A 15,896-nucleotide genomic window follows, 5' to 3' on the forward strand; every position below is an offset into this window, starting at 1 on the left:
GACCATGTCGCAGGAGGACAAGACTACCTTCCCCGCAAGGATGGCTAACTTGACAGCAGTTTCAAATACGTCTATGTCTCCTATCACATGTGACCAAAGGAGCGGCTAGGGTGCCTGGGTCCGGCATGTCCATGACACGTAGCACCTGGCTCAGATTGTGTCAGTTCATGGAACCCTTCAAGGTGTTTTTTGCAAATGCCCCATATGACGGCTCTTCCCTCTTTGGTAAGACTGTCCGTGACACCTTGGTCCAGAGTGAGAAAGATGAGAAGACACTGTCAGCCGTCGGAATCTGCTTCTCCAACACTCAAAGATCATTTTCCCGGAATCAGCGATGGCAAAAGAAGATGCGGTTCTGGAAGTCTCAGTATTCCTGGGACACTCAGGGCCCTTCTTCCCTTCGAGGCAGAGGGGGACAGGACAGACACCGGCCCATTAGTAGAGGGGGTCCGAGGAATTTTGGGTCTCGAAAACCGTTCTCGGACAGGCCCACGCAGTAACCCTGAGGGGTTGCCCGACTGCTCTGGAGGCAGTCGGGGGTCGCCTGTCATTGCACAGCGGCATGGGAGTCCGTGTCATCAAACCTTTGGGTGCTTCAGATAATTTCCAGAGACTATTCAATCCCGTTTGTGGTTTCACCCTACACCTTACAAACCCCCACCCCCAGACGTACCACCCACGCAAAGGGAGGCAGCAGAGCTAGAGGTTTCCAAGCTGCTAAAGAAGCGAGCCATCGAACCCGTCCCCCCATATCAGTCCAAATCGGGCATCTACTCCAGGTTCTTGTAGGTGCCAAAAAAGATGGGGGACTTGAGGCCCTTTCTGGACCTGTATACTCTGAACCTGTCAGTTGCCAAAGAGAAGTTCCAGATAGTCACCTTACAGTCCATCCTGCCATACCCGCAAGAGAGCGACTGGATGTGCATGTTCGACCTCCAGGATGCCTACTATCTCATAAAGATGCACAGAAGCTCCAGGAGGTTTTTCCACTTCTGGCTAGGAACCAATCATTATCAGTTTTGAGCCCTACCCTTTGGTCTCACCACACCCCCCAGGGTCTTCACCAAAGTGATGGCAGTAGTAGCGGTTCACCTGAGCCTTCGGGGAATTCAGGTCTACCCTTACTAGATGATTGGCTCCTTACTGCTCCCACCAAGCGTCTACTTTGTTGGGCCAGAGAGTATTTCCTATGTCTTGCATACTATCTAGGGATTACAATCAATACAGCCAAATCTCTTCTGAACCCTGTTCAGGTTATAGAATACATAGCAGCACGGATAGGCACGTTACAGACAAAACGTGTTCTTCGTGTTTCACTGTTGCAGTCATCACACTTGGGTTATCCTTCCATGGGTAGCCCTCAGTCAGCCCAAATACCAGAGGCTTAGTATTTCTGCGTCGATTGCTGTCACTCCAGGACTGACGTCAGGTCGTCAGTGGTATAAAAACAGGCAAACAACACCATTACATCAGTCTTTCTTGCCAAGAAGCCCAAAGCAGAAGCAGTTCACACAAGTGCTGGTCGGCCGGTACCCGAGTTTTCATTTCCAAAGTTGAAGTTGAAGTCTTCTAAAGCGAAGTACCCCATTGGGGATCCTTTTTTCTTCCTCTATCCGATGTCAGAAAAAGTTAACAATTGTCCCGCCTGTGGAAAGCAAATACCACACCAAGATTTTCCATTCTTACGTCACCTGTTTAGGCCCAGGCCACAATGTCCCTCACTGCTGGTTTTATGCTTTGTTCAACGCCCGAACCATACATCATTGGGCCCTTATTGTAGCTAAATACTTTCGCTCTCGATCTCCATATTCTGAAATGGCCTTAGTAAGCCAACCGACTACCAATCTTCCAAAAAAGTGTAAGGATAAAGACAGACCGCACAGGTCCAAAACTGCAGACGACACTTCCGTTAAGCTAGTTGCCAGTTCGCCGGTACTCAGTGAGGTGCTTTCGCAGCCCCTGATACCCACTTCAGTGGATTTGCAGGCCGCTGCCGAGACCTTTTCGGAGTCTGGTATGCAGAGAGACTCTTTGACTACGGAATATGCGGATGTCTCTACCTCGGATGGGTCCGGAGCTGATGTGCAGGCACCGGCTTCTGAGGAAGTTCTTTGCACTACCGATATTCTACACAAATCGACCCTGACTGTGCAGAAAATAAAGAATTACAGGAGGTTATGCATTCTGCAAGCCAAGTCAGCAAGCATACCCTGCAATGTGGGTTTGACGCCCTAGAAGCATCTTGTTGGGCAGCAGTCACAGGTTCTGTACTTAGAAGGCATTCCTGGCTTAAGGAACAGACCATGTCAAATCAAAATTATTGGATGTACCTCTGAACAAAGACAATCTGTTTGGCACCAAAGCAGAAGAGGTTTTAAAAAAGATGGAAGAAAAAGCTAAGTCTATGCAGACAGTCAAAGACTTTTTGCAAGTACAGCCTGCAAGATTCAGTAGGCATTACCCCTCAAAACATTGGTCCTTTACAGCCCCCTCAAGGCCACCTCGGACTAGACCTAGGGGAAGCAGACCCCCAGACAACAGTCTTGAGGTATGCTGAGATCTAAGCAATGGAGTACCTCCACTTCTAGAACAGGGAGTGCTAAGCCACCCCCTTATGGAAAGAATTCACAATGACCTCTCAACTCCTCTTCTCACCTCTGCCCAATTGCTCGTGCCCCTAGGAGGAAAACTTGCCTACCATGCAAAAAACTGGGCCTCCATCACCAACGATCGATGGGTCCTCAACATAGTATCCCAGGGGTACAAATTTTATTTCCACGCGCTGCCAACCCCAAAAGGGTTCCCATATCTTCCTCCAAACCAGTGAGCAGAGGCACAAAACCAAGTTTAGTCCCTGTTCTCCATAAGGGCAATTCAGCCTGTTCCTGCCGAACAGATAGGTCAAGGTTTTTATTCCAGACTTTTCCTGGTACCCAGAAAAGAGGGCACCTGGCACCCAATTTTAGATCTATCCATTCTAAACACCTTCCTGGTGGTACCAAAATTCAAAATGCTCACCCTACAGCAGCTTCTGCCCATGCTGTCCAAAGATTCCTGGTTAGCCATCCTAGACCTAAAGGTGGCCTGTCTACATATCCCAGTCAGGGACTCCTGCATGAAATATCTACGTTTCAGGGCAGGATCTATGCATCATCAGTTCTCTGCACTTCCCTTTGGCTTATCTACTGCTCCCAGAGTTTTCACAAAATGCCTGGCTCCAGCCATTGCCTTTTGCAGACAAAGAAATATTCAACTTTACCCCTATTTGGACGACTGCCTGATTCGGGCAGACCCTCAGGAAAAGCTGTTACAGCACCTGACATTTGTAAAGGACGTTCTAACCTCACTGGGGTACACTATCAGTGAGAAGAAATCCAAACTTGTCCCCAGTCAAAAAATTGTATTCCTGGGGAGCAAGCTTGAACACAGCATCCCAGATGGCATTCCTTACTCCAGAATAACAATCCTATCTGACAAGCTACTTCTCTCAAATGGCCACCAGAACCCAGTTATCTGCAAAGAAAATCCTGCAAGCTCTAGGGTTCATGGCCTCCTGCAATCTACTAATTCCATATGCCAAACTGCATGTGAGGAAACTTCAGTGGTACTTACAAAGTTTTTGGTGCCAACATTCTCAGGACCTGGAAACTATCATACCTATGATACCTTGTCTAAGGAAAGAGTTCCTTTGGTGGGCAGCAGCATGCAACCACAACAAGGAACTTCCCTTTACACAACCCCACGCTGCCCAGACCCTCACCACAGATGCATCAGACTATGCCTGGGGTGCACATCTGGACAGCAGGTGCATTCAGGGCCACTGGAGCCCAAATCAAATTCATCGGCACATCAACCAGAAAGAGATGCTAGCTGTTCATCACGTTCTCTCAGCTTTCAGATACCTACCCTCTGGGGCCTCTACTAAGCAAAAAAGACAACACAGTGATATGTGGTACATCAAAAAGCAGAGGGGAACCCACTCTGCAGACTAGCCATGACCCTTTGGAACATGGCCTCAGCCAAGCATATTCACCTGCCAGCCCAATTCCTACCAGGCAACTAAAACTGTCTGGCAGACAACTTAAGCAGAAATCTCCTAGACCCACACAAGTGGCAATTAAACCACAACACCGTCAGCCTTGTGACCCAGAAATGTGGTACCCCGAAGGTGGACCTGTTTGCCTTCCCTACAACCCTACAACCACCAGCTCAGCAAATTATGCACCAGGGAACCTCACAGCAAGGCCTGGAAAGTTGCTGCCCTGTCCTTCCACTCGGAAAACCTCTCAATCTGTGCTCCCCCCCTTCCTCTTCTTACAAGAGTACTACTCAAAATAAGGGAGGAGAGACCAAGGGCAATCCAGATTGCCCCAGACTGGCCACTCCAGCACTGGTACCCCCTACTGAGCAGTCTGTCTCTGTTGCCTCCATGGCACCTCCCTCAGATTCCAACTCTCCTGACTCAGCAGGAGGGAGAGTTCTTGCATCCACAATTGCACACCCTGAACCATGCAGCCTGGCTTATTCCTTGAATTCTCCTCCAGTGGTCAGCCTAAACAAGCGGGTCCTGGATGTTGTACATGAAGCCAGTCGACCCCGTACTAGAAAATCCTGTGCTGACAAGTGGAAAAGGTATTGTTCCTGGATCCAGACTAAAGGAGCTGACCCAGCAAAGCCATCCTTACCTCTCATCCTGGATTACCTAGCAGACCTACTCCACAGGGGCCTATCCTTCTCTTCCATTAAAATTCATGCCTCTGCCATCTCTGCACATTACAGAACTGAGCCCACCTCTCTTCTCGCACCCTCTCATCAAGCAGTTCCTGAGAGGGGCTAACAACTTAATGCCACCAAGAAGAGCCCCTGCCCCTGCTTGGGACCTTAACTTTGTATTGGAAAAGCTCCTGTTACCCCCTTTTCAGCCTGCAGCTTCTGCAGAGTTCAAATTCCTCTCTTGAAAAACAGCCTTGCTTTTGGCTGTCACTTCAGCTAGAACAGTGTCTGAGCTACAAGCACTTATGGCTGTGGAACCCTTCATCATTGTCCATGCTGATAGGGTCTCCCTCAGGACTAACCCAACTTTCATGCCTAAAGTGGTGTCCAGTGTGGCTCTCAACCAATCTATTTATTTGCCCACCTTTTTCCCTAAACCTCAAAATAAGGAGGAAAGGATCCTGATTTCTTTAGATGTGCACAGACAGCTCAGATTATACCAGGATAGGACTAAGCCCTTTAGGAAATCTGACCAGTTACTAGTCAGCTTTGCACCAGGGGCAGAGGGCAAGGCCATATCAAAACCAACCATCTCCAAATGGATAGCACTCTGTAGCCATTTCTGTTACAAACACCATGAGAAACCACCCCACATGGGACAGAACACATTCCACTAGGAAAACTTCAACCACTCCAGCCTTTCTCAGAGGGGTCCCTACCAGAGACATCCTGGAAGCTGCAACAAGGAGTTCTGTTCATACCTTCACCAAGCATTACCACCTACCTATGTTTTCCAAATCCAGGGCAGGCTTTGCAACCGCAGTCCTGCAGGGCATACTAGCCAGCCCCAACTATTCTTGACTGCCTCCACCCATTCTTCAGCTTTGGGAATCAACCCAAGTGTGATGACTGTAACAGTGAAATATGAAGAACATAGTACAGTTCTGTACACTTGCCATAAATGTAGATGTTAGAGTGTATTCACTATTGCAATCCTAGTTTCCCACCCTCCAGCTCCCTTGCCCCTCTTTCTCTCTCTCTCTCTCTCTCTCTCTCTCTCTTCCTCACTCCTTACAGGGCTATTGGTATTTATTCCACCATAACTTAGCTCCCTATTTGGGGGCTCCTGACATTTGGGGCAAGAAAAACTGATGTAATGGTGTCAGCTGCCTGTTTTTATACCACTGACGACCTGACGTCAGTCCTGGAGTGACAGCAACCGACGCAGAAATATGGTATTTGAGCCGACTGATGGCTACCCCTAGCAGGATAACCCAAGTGTGATGACTGCAACAGTGAATACACTCTAACATCTACATTTATGATAATCGTACACAACTGTACTCTTTCCTGACCTCGGAGAGAGTTCGAAATTTAAGGTTGCATGTCGCTTTCATTTACCGATCTCATCTTCCCTCAGCAGAGTCGGTTTTAAGGGCCCTAGGTTCTATGGCAGCGATGATAACACTTCTACCATGTGCTCACTTACATATGCGAGTACTACAGTGGACTCTAGCGGTGCAGTGGTCTTTGCTGGATCTTTTGTTGTCGCACCCGATACACACAAGCAAAGTCTGCAGGTCGCCCCTTCTATGGTGGATGCAGTCTTCAGAAGTCTTATAAGGATGACCTTTTGTTCCAGCCCCTGCCCAAGCCACAGTGACCACGGACACCTCCCAGCTAAGGTGGGGGGGTGTCATTGTTTGGGAAGGACAATCCAAGGCATGTGGTCCATGAGGGCAGTCCTTTTAGCGTTGCAGGCCCTTTCTGCCTCTGGGAACCATTGCAATCCAGTCAGACAACATGTCAGTGATCTGGTATATCAACAAACAGGGAGGGACCAGATCTTACTCCCTTTGTCATGTGGCCATGAGTCCACCATTCATTATCTGGTAGCAACACATATTCCGGGGCGGTCCAACTAAGCCGGACTATTCTGATGCCTTGAGTGGTCTCAGAATCCTTCAGTAGCGGAGCAGATCTTTCTAGAGTGGGGTCAGCCTTCCTGCAATCTCTTCACATCTCCTTCCAATGCAAAGTGCAGTGAGTTCTTTGCTCTGAACCCCCCGCCAGGGAGTCCCCCAGTGATGCTCTGGTCCATGTTTGGCCTCCCAGTCTTCTGTATGCTTATCCCCCTGTGCCCCTTATGATGAAGTTTCTACAGAAGGCTAGTTGACTGGGGAGCAAAGTGATCCTCATTGCCCCTTTTTGGCCTGGTCACGTATGGTTTCCCTTCCTTTGGTCTCATCTTCTAGCTCCTCTTTGGATCTTGGATCCCATTCAGGATCTCATTTCTCACCCCTTGAGGGTCCCTCATCTGTATTTGGACAGTCTGAAGCTCACTGCTTGGCTGCTCCAGTTCCCTTAATTGTTTGGACTCCCGGATTGTCTTCTTCGGTGAGACCTATTCTGTTGGCAGCTCATAAGTCGTCCACCAGGAAGGTTTATCGCAGCAAATGGAAGCGTTTTTCCTTTTGGGCTTCTCAAAGGAGTTTAGATCTTTTCACGGCTCCCACTCTGGCTATCCTTGACTTTTTGGCAAATATTTTTCAACAACGGGCTAGCTCGTCTACGGTCAAAGTTCAACTAGCTGCCATTTCTCATGTTCACATTAGTGAGAACTCTGTTTCTTTGGCCTCTTTCGGCTTGTGCAAAGCTTTTATCAAAGGTAACTTCCTCTTATGTCCTCCAGCCAAAGATCCCATCCCCCGTGGGACCTTACTATGGTACTACAAGTGTTGGTTGCCCCTCCTTTTGAACCTGCAGCAACCGCAGATCTTAAGTTTTTGTCTTGGAAGACAGCCTTCCTAGTGACTATCACCTCGGCTAGGAGGGTTTCAGAACTTCAAGCGTTGTCTGTCAAGGTTCCATATATGGTTTTCCATAAGGACAGGGTTTCTCTTCACACCAATCCTTCTTTTCTCCCAAAAGTAGCATCTGAGGCTAATATCAATCAAAGTATCAATTTACCTGTTTTCTTTCCAAATTTTACAAACAAAATTGAATACAAGTTGCATTTATTGGATGTTCATAGACAGTTACGGTTCTATTTGCACAGGACCAAAACTTTTCGTAAATCTGACCAGCTTGTGTCTTTTTCTAAATCTTTTTTGGGGAAACCTATTTCCAAGGTGACCATTGCCAGGTGGATCTCTCTATGTATCCTTCAAATCTACAAGGAAAAAGGTTGGTCTCCTCCTGGTCAGGTTAGAGCTCACTCGACAAGGTCCATGGCTACTTCTGCGGCTTTTTGGTCGAGAGTATTCTTAGATGACATTTGTTTTGCAGCTACTTGGTCCTCATCTCATACTTTTATTTCTCACTATAAATTGGACTTGATTTCTCAAAGGAGAGCATCCTTTGGTTCTGCTGTGCTCCAGAATATCCTTCCATGAGGGCCACCCAGTTGTGTAGTAGCTGGGAACTCTGTCCCACAGGTTGAAGATCAAATGAAGTAAACTACTTAAGATAAAGAAGTTATGTACTCACCATAACGTTCTATGTAGTTTTACTTCATTTGTCTTCAACCGTCCTCCCGCCTTCCCCCTGGCCTTACTATACGGACAGCGTTCATAGCTGGCACTTTGTGTGTGTAAGGTGTTTTGGATCGGGTTGTTTAGTGTGGGGTGCAGCAAACTCGATCTGAGGGTTGGAAGGCAGTGGTGGTGTATTATGGGTAGGGGGAGGAGCTTGGAGCTCAGAGCAGATGCTTGTGAAGTTGCCGGCTTGGGTCAGTTACGGATCCGATACCCACAGGTTGAAGAAAATTGAAGTAGAACTACTCAGATGGAACGTTATGGGGAGTACATATCTTCTTTCTGCTTACACTGTTGAGTTTAGCTTTGTCTGCTGATTTGTGATATTCTGCAGCTTCGGGAGAAAGATTTGTAGAACTTGTCCAACATCTTAGGTACCAGAATCAATTCTGTCGGGTTATCATGGATTTCCATGCTGACTGGGTTACTGCCGAAATTTTCTGAGGTATGGTGCAGAAATACAGGGAAATATCGGGCACGTTTCTGATTGTTTAGTTTTGCAAAACATACCTGATTTTTCTCATATTTTGCTCTGTCCCTCAGCATGCACAAATAGTCTGGCTGCTCAATGATACTTCAGCAGATGGACTTTTTTAATGGTATTTACTCTCTTTACAATGGGCACTGTGGTAGGGCTTTTTCATTCAGTATGCTCATTTTTGAAAGTAAAGAGAAGCCATTATATAATAGGTTCATAGGTAGGTACTAGGCTATCTGCCTGAGGGCGTTTATAAGCCTAGCCAGAGTGTGTCGGCTATCGCCGCCCCATTGATTAATTAACTGATCCCCTGTCAAGCAGAGCCAATGAAGTGATCCCAGAGGTGTGTTTTCTGTTTCCCATCCACTCATCAAGGTTTCTCTTGAAGAGTTTTACTGAGGGGCTCTGCCTAATGTAGTTTGGAATTTTGTTCCAAAGCATGGGGAGTCTCTGACAGGAATCTGTCCCTCCAGCATGTTCTATTTATTGTTGTGGCAAGGTTTAGCTCACTAGAGCGCGTGGCTTGCAGTGACTTGGATTTCTTTAGGTGGAGCATGTCCATCAATTCTGAGTTGGACATGGCTTTGTAAGTCAGGCAGAGATCACCCCTGAGTAAGCAATATGCCACTGAGTACAGCCGGAGTTTTTTCAGTCGGGCTGCATAGGACATGTGATATGCAAACACAGTCCAAGTATAAAGCCAGTTCTTTATTTTGTGATCTGGTACCTCGGCCTTTCGCCTTCAAAGGATCACAGAAAAAGTGTGTACTATCAAGATATATATACACACACATTCTTAATTATATAATTAATCTTAATTAACAAAAGCATCTGCAATTAATTAATTGAAACAGTCACATTATTTTAAAGTAACATTCACAATTAAACTCACATTGCATTTCACAGTAAATTTTAGATTTTGAATTTTAAATTTTAAATTTTAACTTTTAAAGGTAGAAACAGTCAATACAACAATATATCTCATTCATTAAATGGCTAGATAAAAAAATACATATAATCAACTATAGTCTAGATAGTAATAATATTCATATTAATTTTAATTTCAACACTTAGATGCTGAATTCCAAGTTCAGTCCACCAGGTTTCAGAGTATTATACTTTAAAATCAATTTTAGTTTCTAATTCGAGTAGTTTTTGGATGAACATACCCCCACTTTCAAAACAAAAGGGCTTCCCCAAAATACAAAATTTTAAACTATTAGTGCAACCACCATGATTGTCAAAAAAGTGTTTGGCCACAGGGCTGATTTCATTATTATTTCTTATATCCCTTAAATGTTCTAGGGTGCGAACTCGAACCATCCTTTTGGTCTGCCCTATGTACCATACATTGTTACATGCGCAACCTAATATGTAGACTACTCCCACTGATCTACAATTAAAGAAAAATCTAGGGGAGAACGGAATCCCATTAATTCTATTTAGGTTAGGACATGTGTTTGAGGCCAGTAATCCTCTTGGTGAGGTACTTTTGTGGTCTCTCTAGCTGTTGGAAGTGTCTTGTGAGGTACATCCCAAATGGGGCATTGTACTCTATGATGGGTCTGATGAGTGACGAGTAGAGGGGCACTATAGCCTCTTTATTTCTAGATGCGAACCCTTTATTAATTAGATGGGCCACATAGAAGGATTTCCTAACTACTTTGGCAATATGGTTGTCAAAGGAGAGATTATAATCTACCTGGGTTCCCAGATCTCTTATTACCTCTTCTGTATTAAGGGGGCTGCCACCTATGTGGTAATTCATGGGTGTTTTGTTTTTCCTAAATGGGATGACTATGCATTTTTTGGCATTTAGCTTGAGGCCATGACTTTGACACCAGGTGTCCGTCTCAGTAAGGCCCTTTTGGAGGATGTCCGTGTCAGCCGGAGAGTCAATTATGGCTCCCAGTTTGCAGTCATCTGTGAATTTGATTAGCTGTAGTCTTCCTGTGTTTGCCTGTATTTCTGAGAAGTATATGCCGAACAGTAGGGGTCCCAGGACCGAACCTTGTGGAACACCCCTTGTGACTGGTTTAGAGTTGGACCTGGAGCCCGGTATTCTTACCGTGTGAGTTCTGTCTGTAAGCCAGTTGGCAACCCATCTTGTGATGTAGGGGTTTATGTTCACGCTGGGGAGTTTTTCTGTAATACCCGAGTGGGGAATGGTGTCGAGAGCCTTGGCGAAGTCAAGGTAGGCTGTGTGAACAGCCTTTCCCTCAACTATGGCCTTGGTGACTGTCTCGAAGAAGTCAGCCAGGTTTAGTAGGCATGTTCTGCCCCTAACAAAGCTGAACTGGGTTGGGTCAAGTGTTTGGAGGTTTCCAATGTCTTTATTAATGAGTTCAATGATGATGCGCTCCATAGGCTTGCAGACCAGGCTAGTCAGGCTTATGGGGCAATAGTTAACAGGGTCAGTTGTGACCCCTCCTTTGTGGAGTGGAATAACCGTTGCTGTGTGCCATTCTATAGGCACGTAGCATGTGGAGAGGCTGAGGTTGAACAGCGTATTTAGGTGGGGGGTTAGTTCGTTCTGTAGTTCGTGCAAGAATTTATTTATTTATTTATTTATTTAAATTTGTTGAGTGGGAGTGTCCGACTGGACGTAGGTCCATTTTCAGCGGAGGCCCGGGGAGAAAAGCTCCACATTTAAAATAAACAGACCGGTATATACATTGGATTACATAGTGAATAACAATTTACATAGCAATTACTTACAACATATTTACAGATGAAGAACATAGTACATCAGTAGACAACTAGAATCTTTATCTGTGAAGTGCATACCAGACATTAACAAATGTTACAAGAAGAAGTTCGTGCTGTATAATAAGTACTGGCTTATGAGCATCTGAGCTTGCTATAATCAAGGTAGTTAGTGGAGTGGAAAGAAAGGTAGTGGTTGGATGATATTAGAGTGGGAGTTGCAAGGGCATAGCCAGCATGTTTTTAGTTCGCTTTTTAGTAAAGTTTTGAAGTGGGTGCATGATGGTATGGAGGTAATTGTGGGTGGGAGTGAGTTCCATAATTTGGCTATGGCGCAAGAGAATAGTGCTTCACCAGCAGAGTTATTGGCTTTAGTGATCTGCAAGTGATTTTTGCTGCTGGATCTTAGTGGTCTGGTGGTGCGATAGGGTTGGAGTAGATTCTGGAGGGATGGGACATTTAGTGGATGGTTTACTAGTTTGTGGGTGAGTGAGAGTTGATACCACTGAAGGAGGTGAGGGAGTTCAAGCCAGCCCAGTTTAGCAAGTCAGAGACGGTGGTGACTACGGTAGGATGCCCCTGTGGCGAATTTGGCGATTTTGTTGTAGCAGATCTCTAGCTTGTTTAGATCACATTGCCTTAGGTTGGTATATATTGGAGAGGCATAAAGTAGGGTGGAGATAAGGTGGGAATTTGCTATTGAAATCTTTGCTGCTTTGGTGAGAAATTGCTTATTTCTGTATAATGCTCCTAGTTTTTTGTGGACTTTATAGTCATGGATATGTGAATGTCAAATTTTAGTTTATTGTCTATTTCCACACCTAGCAATTTGGTGTGTTCAGTTGGGTATATAGTGGTGTTGTCTTTTGCTGTGATGTTAAAGTGAGAGTTGTTTTGAGTATGTTTGGTGGGTTGGAAGATGAGTAGTTTAGTTTTGTTTGGGTTGAGTATTAATCGGGCATTGGATAACCATGTTTCAACAGAGGAAAAGGCTTCCTGTGTGACTTTTTGCAGTTTTGGTAGGGACTGGGCTGAGCAGATGATGGTCGAGTCATCTGTGTATTGTACGAGTGTGCCATGTTTGGTGGCAGAGGCTAGATTATTAGTGTAAACAGAGAAGAGTAGGGATCCAAGGATGGATCCTTGGGGAACCCCTATGGAGACAGGCAGTTGGGGAGATATGTCATTTTGCCATACAACGGATTGTTGGCGGTCAGACAGGTAACTGTGAAACCAGTTAGTGACCGATTGTGAGAAGGATAGGTTATTGAGGACAGAGATAAGTTGTTTGTGTGGGGACCACGTCAAATGCTTTAGATAGGTCTAGGAAAGTAGCAGAGGAGAGATAGCCATTGTTTTTATGCTGAAGGATAGTGTTAGTAAAGGAGAGTAAGGTAGTGGTGGTGCTATGGTTTGGTCGGAAACCATGCTGAGTACTGGAAAGGAGGTTGTTAGTAAGGAGGTAGTCTGAGACCTGAGAGTGTATGCATCTCTCTAGTATTTTGGAGAGTGGAGAGAGAATAGCTATGGTAATTGGTTAGTTCTGTGGAGGGTCCGCCTTTGTGGAGGGGAATTATATGTGATACTTTCCACAGTGTGGGAACGTAACTTTCTGACAGAGATCGGTTAATCAAGATGGGATACTGGGTAGGCCAGAGCATCAGCTGCGATTTGTAGGTATTCACTTGGGAGGCTGGCTGCTGCTAATTTGGTGGGTTTAAGTTTAGTTAAGAGTTTTTTTATGTTGAAGGTAGGTACAGGAGAAAAAGAGAAGGCAGTGGGGAGATTACTAGTTGAAGGTGTGGGTTGGAGGGGAAGGGGGGTTGTGTTGTTTAGCTAGTGATAGTATGGTTTGGGTGAAGTGTGTGTTGAATGAGGTAGCAATATTTTCAGAGGAGTGAGGGATGTTAGGAGGAGGGGTACTGACTTTACCTGGGTGGAGGATGGAGTTTATGGAGGACCAGAATTGTTTGGGGCTGTGTAGTGAGGAGACTAGGGCAGACTGGTAGTATTGGGATTTGTCCTGTTTTATTAGCTTTTTGACTCTATTGCGTAGTTCTAGGAATTTCTGTCTAGCTGCGGGGGTTTTGGTTTTGCGCCAGTGCTCCCAGGCTTTATCCCGGTTTCTCATTTCTGACTTAGTGGTTTTCTGTAGCCATGGGGAGAGGTGTGCTTTGGTTCTGGAGAATCTTATGGGGGCATGGTAATTAAGGATGTTCAGGAAGGTAGTATTAAAAAATTCAACTGCATCATCTAGACTGAGGTACTTTAGAGGATGCCAGTTACATTCTTTGAGGGATGAGATGAATGTGAGCGGGTTAAAGTTTATTTTTTTACGTATTTGATGGTAGATGACAGGTTTAGCGTGGTATACTGGGTAGGCCCAGAGCATCAGCTACGATTTGTAGGTATTCACTTGGGAGGCTGGCTGCTGCTAATTTGGGTGGGTTTAAGTTTAGTTAGAGTTTTTTATATGTTGAAGGTAGGTACAGGGAGAAAAAGAAGGCAGTGGGGGAGATTGCCCCAGTTGAAGGTGTGGGTTGGAGGGGAAGGGAGGTTGTGTTGTTTAGCTAGTGATAGTATGGTTTAGGGTGAAGTGTGTGTGTTGAATGAAGGGTAGCAATATTTTCTGAGGAGTGAGGGGATGTTAGGAGGTACTGACTTTACCTGGAGTGGAGGATGGAGTTTATGGAGGACCAAAATTGTTTGGGAGCTGTGTGGTGATTTAGGAGACTAGGGCAGACTGGTAGTAAATTGGGATTTTGCTCCTGTTTTATTAGCTTTTTGCAACTCTATTGCGTAGATTCCTAGGAATTTCTGTCTAGCTAAGGGGTTTGGTTTTGTAGCCAGTGCTCCCAGGCTTTATCGGTTTCTCATTTCTGACTTGAGTGGTTTTTCTGTAGCCATGGGGAGAGGTGTGCTTTGGTTCTGGAGAATCTTATGGGGGCATGGTAATTAAGGATGTTCCAGGAAGGTAGTATTAAAAAAATTAACTGCATCATGGGTAGACTGAGGTACTGAGGAATTACCAGTTACATTCTTTGAGGGATGAGATGAATGTGAGCGGGTTAAAGTTTATTTTTTTACGTATTTGATGGTAGATGACAGGTTTAGCTTGGTATAGGTATTTTTTGAGTAGGAATGTTGGGGAGTGATCACTGAGGCGGTCTTATAAGCAGCCTGTTATATATCACTGGGGGCTCTTACCGACTAGTATCCAAACCAGGGTAGTGTGCTTGGTGGAGTTTTTATTTATCCTGGTTGGTGATTGGACTAGTTGAGTGAAGCCATGAAGGTGTACATGATGGGTTGGATTGTTGCCAGAACAGGATTGCCAGTCAATATTGAAATCACCTAAGATGATAGTTTCTTGGGGGAGATGGTGGGTAGACCAGCTGAGGAGGTTTTCTAGGAAAAAAGAAGAAAAAAAATAAGAAGCAGCCTGGGACACCATCTGGCCCTATTGACGCTGTGTTTTTGGCTTTTTGAAAGGGCTATTTTCACCTGTGCGTCTGTGATTTCTGGGACACTACACTTTTCTGGTATTGTTGCGGGCCCTTTTGGGAGTGAGAGGGGGGGTGAAGTTTGCACTGAGTCTATCTGCCAGGATGTTGGCAATATCAGTAGGTTCAGTATATTTTGTGCTATTTTGCACCAGTTCAGTGCATATCTCTTGAGGTTACCACTTGGATTCTTAACATAGCTAAAGAAGGCTTTGTGGTTATCTTTTGAATCCTTGGCTGTTTTTCTTTCAAAGTTAGGCTTGGATGATTTTATGAGGGACCTTAGTTTCTTACTGATACTGATCAGGGATGTCTTTCCTTCTTGGGATTTACTTTTTTTCTGAACTAGTTTCCTCCTATTGTATAGCCTGTTTATGGCAGGGGTCCACCAGACTGGTTTCCTTCTCTTAGAGGAGTAAGTCTTGGTTTTGCTAGGGATGGCACGATCCATGCATCCTTGTAGGTGCTCAAGGAATGGTAATGGGCATTGTTCTAGTTATTTTGGTTATCTGATAAAATTTGGCAGGAAGAAAAAAGCTTGGTGGTGAATGTGTTTTGGAAAAATGTGAAAATATCTGGGCAGAAGTGAAAAACTAGTAAAAGAAAGGAAGTGCAAGTGAAATGGATGAGTAAGTGATTAATATCAGATTGTGGAAACTAGAGGTAGGGACAGGGGATTATAAAAGGAAGGAATGGTACAAAAATCTGTAATTGAGGAAATGATGTTGATCTTTGGGAAGCATTAAGTAAAAGGGAAAAAAAAACAGATAAAAGACAAAAAAAATCAAATATAATTAGGAAACACATTTTTTGTGGAGACTGTTAAATAAGTTGCCTGTTAAAGGGCAGAAGTATAAACAGTAAAATAAAAGACTGTGATACAGGAAAGTAGAAACAACAGTTGAGCATGTGAGTGTGTTCAAATGTTTGGCCAAAAATAATCACGACTGAATATTAATA

The 15,896-nt window shown here is 45.0% G+C and overlaps 1 protein-coding gene across 1 annotated transcript in view; it reads left to right on the forward strand.

Moving 5' to 3' along the window:
- The window catches only part of DNM2 (dynamin 2), a 1,995,561-nt gene that overhangs the window by 1,396,090 nt on the left and 583,575 nt on the right, over nucleotides 1-15,896 (forward strand). The window lies entirely within an intron of this gene.

Source organism: Protopterus annectens, chromosome 9.part0, assembly GCF_019279795.1.
Source record: "Protopterus annectens isolate FY-2018-M chromosome 9.part0, PAN1.0, whole genome shotgun sequence".
Taxonomy (NCBI): Eukaryota; Metazoa; Chordata; order Ceratodontiformes; family Protopteridae; genus Protopterus; species Protopterus annectens.